The sequence below is a fragment of the Urocitellus parryii genome, chromosome 3 (genome assembly GCF_045843805.1).
Source record: "Urocitellus parryii isolate mUroPar1 chromosome 3, mUroPar1.hap1, whole genome shotgun sequence".
In the NCBI taxonomy this organism is placed as follows: Eukaryota; Metazoa; Chordata; class Mammalia; order Rodentia; family Sciuridae; genus Urocitellus; species Urocitellus parryii.
Window position 1 is genome coordinate 161,179,515 of NC_135533.1, and position 10,142 is coordinate 161,189,656.

The 10,142-nt window shown below is 42.2% G+C and overlaps 1 non-coding gene across 1 annotated transcript; it reads right to left on the bottom strand.

Annotated features, from left to right (window-relative positions):
* Positions 1-863: 863 nt before the first annotated feature.
* Trnav-cac (transfer RNA valine (anticodon CAC)) lies at positions 864-936 on the bottom strand. Its single transcript has one exon. It is a non-coding gene; the product is annotated as a tRNA-Val (tRNA).
* Positions 937-10,142: the final 9,206 nt, after the last annotated feature.

Consider the following 10,142-nt stretch of genomic DNA (forward strand, 5'->3'; position numbering starts at 1 on the left):
TGTTCCAATCCACTCTCAGCCATCACCCAGCTTGAGTGTGTCATGAGGGAAATTTTTGCCTAGTTTTTTCTTGATCCAGTTCACTCTGGGGAATTATTCCCATTAGACTTTCTATCGTTGAAGTGTTTACATGTTCCTCAATTTTTCACAAGCTTTTTGTTGGAGAATAAGAAGAGGCCGCCTCAAAGCCTGTGAACGAAACGCCATTTGAATCCGCCCACGAAATTGGCCTCTGTTAGGAAATCTGTAGCCATTCCTTCAACAATTCTTGACTGTGGAGTTATTTGGACCAGGGGCTGGGTTTTGTGCAGGTGAGTTTGTTCAAGCAAGACATACTATGCAATAATTTTCTTCAAAAAAAAAAAAAAAATGAGCCGGGTGTGGTTACAGGCCAGGCTGCCTGTAATCTCCTGGGAGGCTGAGGCAGGAGGATTTCAAGTTCAAAGCCAGCCTCAGTAAAAGTGAGGTGGTAAGCAACTCAATGAGACCCTGTCTCTAAATAATATATAAAATAGGGCTGGGGATGGGGCTCAGTGGTCAAATGCTCTTGAGTTCAGTCTCTGGTACCCCCCCCCAAAAAAAAGAAAGAAACTATATTTTATGTATGTATGTGGTACCAGGGATTAAACCAAGGACATTTAACCACTTAACCACATCCACAGCTATTTTTATTTTTTATTTTGAGACAGGGCCTTGCTAAGTTGCTGAGGCTGGCTTTGAACTTGTGATCCTGCTGCCTCAGCCTCCCAAGTCACTGGGATTACCACCACTGCACCTGGCACCAGGTAGATTTTAGACCTGTGTAGGTAATACTATAAAACTGACAATATAATCTGTTGACCAAAAATTTTTTTTTTTTTTTTTGGTGGTACTGGGGATTGAACCCAGGGCCTTGTGCATGTGAGGCAAGTACTCTACCAACTGAGCTATATCCCCAGCCTCAGCATGAAGATATCTGGATGACTCCAGGGTAAGGAAAGATTCCCTAAACAATGAACAAAATTAACTTACTACATAGAAAATGATTGATCAAATTGACTACATTAAAATTCATCCAAGAACACCAAAAATAAGGTTCAAAAAATCACTAAGGGAAATATTTGCAATGTATATAAACCCACCAAGGATTAGTATCATTCATATATACATATATATAATATGAATTATATATATATATATATAAAACCAGGGATTAAACCAAGGACACTTAACCACTTAGACACATCCCCAGATATTTTTATTTTTTTATTTTGATACAGGGCCTCACTAAGTTGCTGAGGCTGGCTTTGAACTTGTGATCCTCCTGCCTCCGTTCTCTCTCTCTCTGTCTCTCTCTCTCTCTCTCTCTCTCTCTCTCTCTCTATATATATATATATATATATATATATATATATATATTAAGAAAAAAACTTTCTATTTCTGTAATAATTAGAAAAATGCAAATTACAACCAGAATGAAACACTGTTCACAGCCCTCGGATTGGCAAAAAAAAATATATTAGTGTATCCATACTAAATGTGGGAGAAGAGAAATTTCAAACATGCTGATGCAATTCTAAATGGGTCTGCGCAGAGTCAACTGGCGATCTTTAATGAAATTGAAGCCACACATAGTATATCACCCAGCGTTTCCACCTGCAGGCCTATATTTTACAACAAGTTTTTTGCACATATGTATAAAAAAACATGTCCAAGAATATTTGTAGAAACATCATTTGTGTTTAGAAAACGTGGGAAACAACTTAAGTGCTCATAAACTGGAAAATGGAAAAACAAATTGCGGTTTATTCCTACAACGGAATGTTTCATTGCTGTTGCAAGTGAGCTAGATTCAACAGGCATACATGGATAAATCTCTAAATGGCGATATTAAGTACAAAATCAAGTTGTGGGATATGCACGGCAATCCACTTACATAAAGCTGGAAAAAAACATGCAAAAATGATAATGTAGTTTAGGATACTGCATGTATAGTAAAAATATTAAAATATTCTTAAGAATGATAAAAAAAAACAGGATAAAAATAAAAGCCACATCTGGAGAAGGAGAAGAAGAGAAATAGAGGTAGTCAGCATTTGGGGCATATTTGTGATTTATTTCTTTAAAAGGAAAAAGGGGTCTCTGGCAAAGAGTTAAGATTTCATAAAGCTTTGCTGGGGTTGGTGGGCACTTGATGTATCATTTTGTAGGCTTTTCTGTCGACATACTTTTTAAAAGCTTAATGAAAATCAGAAGCCTGGAGGAGTCCGCATAGTCTGTTGTCTTCTTTGTGGATCTAGCCTGACATTTTGTTGAACAACCTCTGCAGAGAATGTTCTAAAACTATGTATGGAATTCTTTTCATATTGCTTTCTGAAGTGAGTCTACACATTGTCAGCAAAGCCCTCGGTTTGAAGCAAAATGAGCCACCGGTTATTGTCACTTTCTTGGTAGAGGGGCTTCTTTTAGATTTATCATAAGAAAACCTGCATACAACCAGTCCAATCTATGGAAGAAGGGGAAGTCATAATCAAATTCCTGTCCACCCCCCCCGAAGTGATCTAAGGACCAGAAAGAAAAGCAAATGTCAGCATATCCACGGTGGTTACTGAAGCCAATATTAAACATTAAATTTCAATTTTCCAGGATGAGACCGAATCATCAAAGTTGGAAACTGAGGCTGGCACTAGGAGTCTGCAATCTGTTGGTTATTTAGAAGTTTTGAAAAAGTTAACCCATCTCCACACCTGCCTCTGGATTCACCTTGGGTTCTAACAGCGAGTTAGCTGGGATTGCATTGGAAGACAGGAAATAATAGTGAGTAGGTAGCCTTGTTTTATGTTTATTTTTCCTTTTTTTTTTTTTTTTTTTTTTGCTTCATTAGTATAATTTTTAGATTAAAAACCGAAAGATAGGTTCTTTGGAAGTAGCCCCTAAAAACTGATCCTTAGAAAAGGATTTAAGTGAAAGCAATTGATTGGAAGAGGAAATCCCAGGCAGAGCAGGGAGGGAGGGGGGAAAATGAGACCCCTAAAGGGAAGCAAAGGTATGTTAAGGAGCAAACTGCTGCTGTGGGTGCTGGGGCTTCCTTTTGCTGGAGACTGTTTTGAGAGACTTCATAGAATAACCCTCGACATGGGCCCTATGAAACCTAAGGAAGCGTGGGTCTTTATCTACCAACTCCTGGGTTTTTTAATTTAATTTTATTTTTAGTGCATTGAGCTATACATAACAGTGGATATTATGGTTTAGATATGAGGCATCCCCCAAAAACCAATGTGTGAGAAAAGACAAGAATGGTCAGAGATAACATGATTAGATGATAAGAATGTTAACCTAAGTAATGGGTGGATCCATTGGATGGATAATGATTTGAATGGATGGAAGGGTGGTAACTGTAGGCAGTTCCAGTGTGGCAGGAGGAAGTAGGTCAATGGGGGTATGCTTGGGGGTTTATATTTCGTCCCTGGTGAGCAAGAAGAGAGTGCTGGCGTTCCCCTACCCCTCTGCTTCCTGACCCCTGCCAGGAACTGACTAGGTTCTTCCACTGGGCCCTTCCCCATGATAAACTTTTGTTGTTGTTGTTGTTCTTTATAGATATACATGACAGTGGGGTGTATTTTGACATATTATACATACATGAGTTGCAACCCATTATAATTTCGATCTCATTCTTGTGGTTGGACATGATGTGGGGTTTCCCTGGTCCTGTGTTCATATATGAACATGGGAAAGTTCTGTCCCATTCACTCCACTGTCTTTCCCGTTCCCATCCCCCTCCCTTCCCTTCCTTCCCCTTTGTTTAACACGCTGAACTTCTATTCTTCCCTTCTCTACCATCTCTTGTCGTGGGTCAGCATACATCTAATATATCAGAGAGAATATTCGGCCTTTGGTTTTTTGGGGACTGGCTTATTTCACATCACCTTGGGCCCTAGCAATGGAGTTGGCCATCCATGACTGAACCTCTGAAACCATAAGCCAAAATGCATATTTTTCTCTCTGAGTTGTTTGTTGTCAGGTATATTGGTCACAGCAACGTAAAGCTGACTGACACGGTGGGGTTCATTTTGACATATTCACAAATGACTGTAACAGCTTTCTCTATTTTAATCCCCAGACCTGCCTCTTCCTTCTCTCCCTCCCCCCCCCATCCCTTTCCTGCGCTCTGTTGGGGAGGAGCTGGGTTTGTTCTTGGGTGAAATAACTCTTCACACCTCGGACCTGGTCCACCTGTGTGCAGGTCAAGAAGGCTCTTGTGGCCTAGAAGGCTCTTTCTGAGTTCAGAAGCCAGCTGCAATGCATGCAAACTGCACAAATTTCAGATGATATCTGGCTTGGGCCCGGAGGATCCGCCTGCAGCATCTGCCAAAGGTATCCACAGTAGCACTGCGTCATGCTTTCCAGTGCATGGGACAAGAACAACCACTGCTTCAGGTGACTCTTTTAGATGGTCTTGGGTCATACATGGCATTAAATAACAGTGAATCGCTGAGAGAGTCCCGCCTTTCTTGCCTGTTACTCTAGCCTGACTACTCAAGGGACACGTCTCATTTTGGTATTAATTATGACTTTAATACACCTCCGATCCCTGCTGGCTTCCAGTGTAGCAGAGACAGCCTCCGGTGTAGAACACTGACCCACAGCCCCACCTGGCTGAAGTGTGCTGAAACTGACCTCTTTTCAGTATATTTTTAAAAAATTCATTTAATATAAGGATTTTTGTTTATTTATTTTAAATTTTTGGTTTTGTGGTACTGGGGTTGGAACCCAGGGTCTCATGCATGCTAGGCAAGCATTGTATCACTGAGCTACATCCCCAGCATGTATTTATTTTTATAATCACCTTCAACTTTGAAAAGTGCCACTAGTTTTGTTTTTCCACGTTTCGGGGGTGCGGGGGTACAGGGATTGAATTCAGGGGCACTCCACCCCTGAGCCCCATCCCCAGCCCTATTTTGTATTTTATTTAGAGACAGGGTCTCACTTAGTTGCTTAGGGCCTCACTTTTGCTGAGGCTGGCTTTGAACTCTAGATCCTCCTGCCTCAGCCTCCTGAGCCATTGGAATTGCAGGCATGGGCCACTGTATTTTTTTTATTGGTGTTTTATTATTATACATGATGGTGGGATTTGCTGTTACATATCCATGTATGCATGCAATATAACAATACAATTCGGCCAATATCATTCCTCAGTATTTCCCTTTTCCCTCCCCTCCTCCCTCCCCCGTCCCTTTTCTCTATTCTACTGATCTCCCTTTGATTTTCATGAGACCCCCCCTCATTTTTTTCCCTTTTCTTCTCTTGCATCAACAAAGGATTCTCAAGTAGGAGTTACAGGAGATGAAGGAAAAACACAGAGACTAAGAAGACACAAAGATAATTTCACAAAAAGCTGGGGCCAGGTGGGAGAACTGCACTCTGGTGGAGTTGAACTCAGAACACAGAACTAGCTCCGCAAGTTCATGACATAGGGTCTCATAATCAGGAGGTTAAATCATAAGGGCATTGTAAACTGTTCAAGGTCTGCAAGTTGTCAGAGGCTTCTTTGGGCACTGAAAAGTTACAGAACTAGAAACATTTTTAAGGTATCCTACTGATGCGGTGCTAGGAGCATTCTGCTATTATCCTGCAGAATATATCTAGGACACCCATTGTCCTGAGCCGTCTAATAACTATTACATCAGAGCTGAGAGTCAAGGCTGATAACATCCTCACCTTGGGCAAGGAGTGTTTCCAGGGCTTGGCTTTGCTGACGCTGCAGGAGCAGCTAAGGACTGGGGGTCATCTGCTCTCCACACTCTCTAGTTTCCAATTATGGGAGAAAGATATGAACTTTACCTTCTGAGTTCAGCTTATTTTGCTTAACATAGTTCCATTCATTTTCTTGTGATGATAATATTTTCATTTTTCTTTATGGCCAAGTAGAACTCCATTGAATCTATACCACATCTTCTTAATACAATAGCTAAGCTATGGAACCAAACTGGGTGCCCTTCAACAGATGAATGGATAAAGAAATTGTGGTATACATATGCAACATGGAATATTACTCTGACATAAAGAAGAATGGATGGAGCTGAAGAATATCATACTAAGCGAAATAAGCCAATGCCAAAAACCAAAGGCCAAATGTTTTCTGACATGCAGATACTAATTCACAATAAGGTGGGGCAGAGGTGACTAGGGAAAAATAGAGTTACTTTGGATTAAACAGAGAGGAGTGAGAAGTGGGGAAAGGTATTACTTAGGGCCTCACTAACTTGCTGAGGCTGGCCTTAAATTTGCAATTATCCTGCCTCAGCCTCCCGAGCTGCTGGGATTACAGGAGTGCGCAGGGTTCCCAACCTCATTCTTGATTTCTTGAGATGTATTGAGGGAATGTAGTTTGAATCCGTGTTCGCAACAGTAAAAAAATGTCAATTTTTTGACAATGAGATATTTCATGGGGAAAAACAACACGGAAATCCCCAAGTCTGAGTCATGATCGTGTGCCTTTGTTATTTGCATGTTTTTGTTTTGATTTTTGGTCTTGAATGCCATTACTTCCTAACAAGGATGTGTGGGAGACCTGAGAAAGTACTGAGAAAGCTTTTACCTGTGGGCAGGATTTTCAGAAATGTTATCTCTGGTCTTGTTGAAGGGATGTGGCTCCTGTAACAAACATGTCACTCCAGTGGCACAAGGACAAGGGTGGCCTGTTGAGAAGTAGGGGACGGATGCGTTGATGAGGAGAAGATCTAAGGAACACAGTCTACCCGGCCTCAGTTTATCATTGAAATCAACCATATCCTGACAAGTAGTAGATTCCTGGGCAGAAGAGACAAATACAAAGAGCCAAGGAGGAGAAGGCCAGGCACTGCATTATATCACAGGGTTTTAACTCCTTCTTGTGCTTTGAACCCCATGGCAGTTGTATGAAGTCTACAGAGTCTTTTTTCCAAAATACTGCTTTCAGCCAGATGCAGTGGCACATGCCTATAATCCCAGTGGCTCGGGAGGCTGAGGCAGGAGGATCGCAAGTTTGAGGCCAGCCTCAGCAACTTTGCAAGACCCTAAGCAACTTATTGAGACCTTGTCTAGTAAATAAAAATTAAAAAGGCCTGGGGATATGGCTCAGTGGTTAAGCGTCCTGAGCTCAATCCCCAAACAAACAACAACAAAAAGATTATGAAAATAATGACGAGATTATTTTCCTAGGCACAGACCTCCCCAAATATCAGGTTGAGTCTAAGTAATAACCCCTATTGAGAAAGCAGGTAGTAGTGATAAGTATAATAAAGGAAAATAAGGGCTGGGGTAGAGGGCTCCCTTAGCATATGCAAGGCCCTGGGTTCGAGCCTCAGCTCCACATAAAAATGAATAAAACAACATTTACAAAAGAAGAAGAAGAAGAAGAAGAAGAAACAACTATCTTCCTTATTTAAGGAAGACCACTGAGGTCAAGGAAAAAAAATAAAGGAAAATAATATAAAGGGTGATAGAGGGAGCGAGGGATAGAGAGGGGAAGGGGTATTTTTGCGAGTCAGAGATGATCCCTAATCAGCCCCCAAGGGGGAGAATGAACCAGAGTTTGAGATAGATCCCAAAGCCAGGGGTGTCCAGTCGTCACCTCGGAGCGTCCACAGACTGGCATCTGGTGACGGGGCTGGGGCAATCGTTGGTCATCAGCCAGCGAGAAGTAGACATGGACAGAGGAGAGTGAAGGATATCTGGAACCTGCTAAGCTCATATGGGTTCTTTGCCATATTTGACTTCAAAGACCTTCCAAGGTTAATGGAGGTAAAGGCTGCCCTTCTGCCTTCCAAATTTTGCACCAATTTCTCTTTGGTCAAAGGTGACCCAGAACCACTCAAGGAAGAAGATTCTCATAGAATTAGCTCTAGCCTAACCAAGTTGACCACATGCAGACTACCATCCATCTCAGTGCACAGAATGCCGCTTTTAACAGTGAGGTGGAGCCAGGCGCAGAGACAGAATGTAAGAGACGGAGAGAATATAAAGAAGCATGTGGCTATGAGGGAAAGGTGGGGTTTTCTTTTTTTGGGAAGGGGGGGAGCAGGGGGAGAACTAGGGAGCTTAACCATGGAGCAATATTCCCAGCCCTTTTTTTTTTAAAAAAAAAATTATTATATTCAGAAACAGGATCTCACTAAGTTGCTGAGGCTGGCTTTGAACTTGCAATCCTCCTGCCTCAGCCTCCCAAGCCACTGTGATTACAGGTGTGCGCCACTGTGCCTGGCCAGTTTTTGTTATGTTTTGTTTGTTTGTTTGTTTGTTTATGAGAGATATTGCATCTCTTTGTTACACACTTACTTGTAGACGGGAATAATCCAAGAGCGGGGAGGAACTCTGATGTCACAAGAGAGCTGGGGGAGCAGTATCTTGAGCTGGGATTTTGAAAGATAAGAGTAGTCGGCTCAGGATAAAGAGGAGCAGCTGGCCCTAGAAAAGTTGAGCAATGGTTTACCCACACTCACAGGACACAAGTCCTGGTGCTGACCACAAAGACAGGGGAGTAGCTGTCTTTTCCATGCAGTTCTGGTCGGGTCTTCAGCTCACAGTGGAGCATGAGGAATGCACTTGGGCAGAAGGAGATACTAAGTAGCTGTGCAAGTTCCTCTCCCTGGAGGAGGAATGGTTTGGTGTGAGGGCCCGAGGAGCTGTGCTCAGGAAGAGAAGAAGGAGCAGGCAGTGGCAACCAGGAGGCCATCTTCCCCTGGAGGCCCAGCAGCTGTGACCGTCAGCCACTCCCCCACCCCGCCCCCACCCCAGAGGGCTGCAAGGAAAGTGGCCCCTCAGGGGAGAACCTGTTCTCAGCTGGAGCAAGAAGGTGAAAGGAATGTTCCCAGAGGTCAAAGATGTGGAGACTTTGCTGAAAATGGACCATGAGTTCCAGCGGGTGTGGTGGGAGGGTTTGGGAGCAGGGGAGGACTAGAGATCCTTTTGGAGTGGAATTTACATGCCGGGAAACACACAAATCTTAGTACCAGGTTTGCTAAGTTTGATTACATGTGTTACCAAACCCCTGTCCAGTTCTATAGAACACCTCTGTTTCCTTAGAGTGTGTCCTCCTTCCTTGACAATCCCCACCCCCAAACCTCCGGAGGCATCAAATTTTATTTTATGGTTTTTTTTTTTTTGTATCTTTCCATATTGTTTGGCCTGTTCTGAAATTTCTTAAGTCGAATCATAAAATGCGTACTTTTTGTGTCAGGCTCCGCTTACTCTGGACGATGATTTTTAGATTCATCAATATTGCTGCACGTATCACTCCACTTAATGCCAAGGGTATCCCATTGCAGGAATATGCCACCGTCCATCTGCCCTTCAACTGGTGGAGGCCTGGACAGTTCCAGGCTTCATCTAGGAGTTACTGGAATGTTAAGTGTTTTGTGGACACATGGTTCCATTTCTCTCGCATGCATACCGAGAGATGAAATGAGCCCCTGGACTGGATATATTCTTTTATTTCCAAAACCAGTGTGAATTGAGTTTTCTGTCCCTGACGACCCCAAACATCCCTTTGATTAATTGCTGTGATACAAGCCATGCCTCACAGGGACCAGGTCTTCAGAGGCCTGTAACCCCAAGCCCAAGTGTTAAGATCAGTATTTGCTAGGTGTCCTTGACACATTATTCTTTTGACAAATGCAGGATTTTCTTTTCTTTCTTTCTTTCTTTCTTCTTTCTTTCTTTCTTTCTTTCTTTCTTTCTTTCTTTCTTTCTTTCTTTCTTTCTTTCTTTCAAATCAGCTTAGCCCCAACTTGAACCAAGCAACTCTGTCCTTACAAGAGTCTCTGGAGGGGGCTGGGGTTGTGGCTCAGCAGTAGAGTGCTTACCTGACAGGTACGAGGCCCTGGGCTTGAACTTCAGCACTGTTTATAAATGAATTAATTAAATAAAAGATCTACTGACAACTAAAAAAAAATATTTAAAAAAAAAAATCTCTGGAGTTCAGAATTTTCCTACCATTGTAGAGAGTTTGCATTGAAGTAAAAGATGTATAGCTTAAAGAAACTGAGACATTCATTCCTATGCGTGTGTATGTGTGTGTATGAGAATATATAGAATATACACATGAATATGTATATGATGTATGTGTGCGTATATATTCATATTCATATAGACATTGAATACCTTATTCTAGGCACATGGGACTT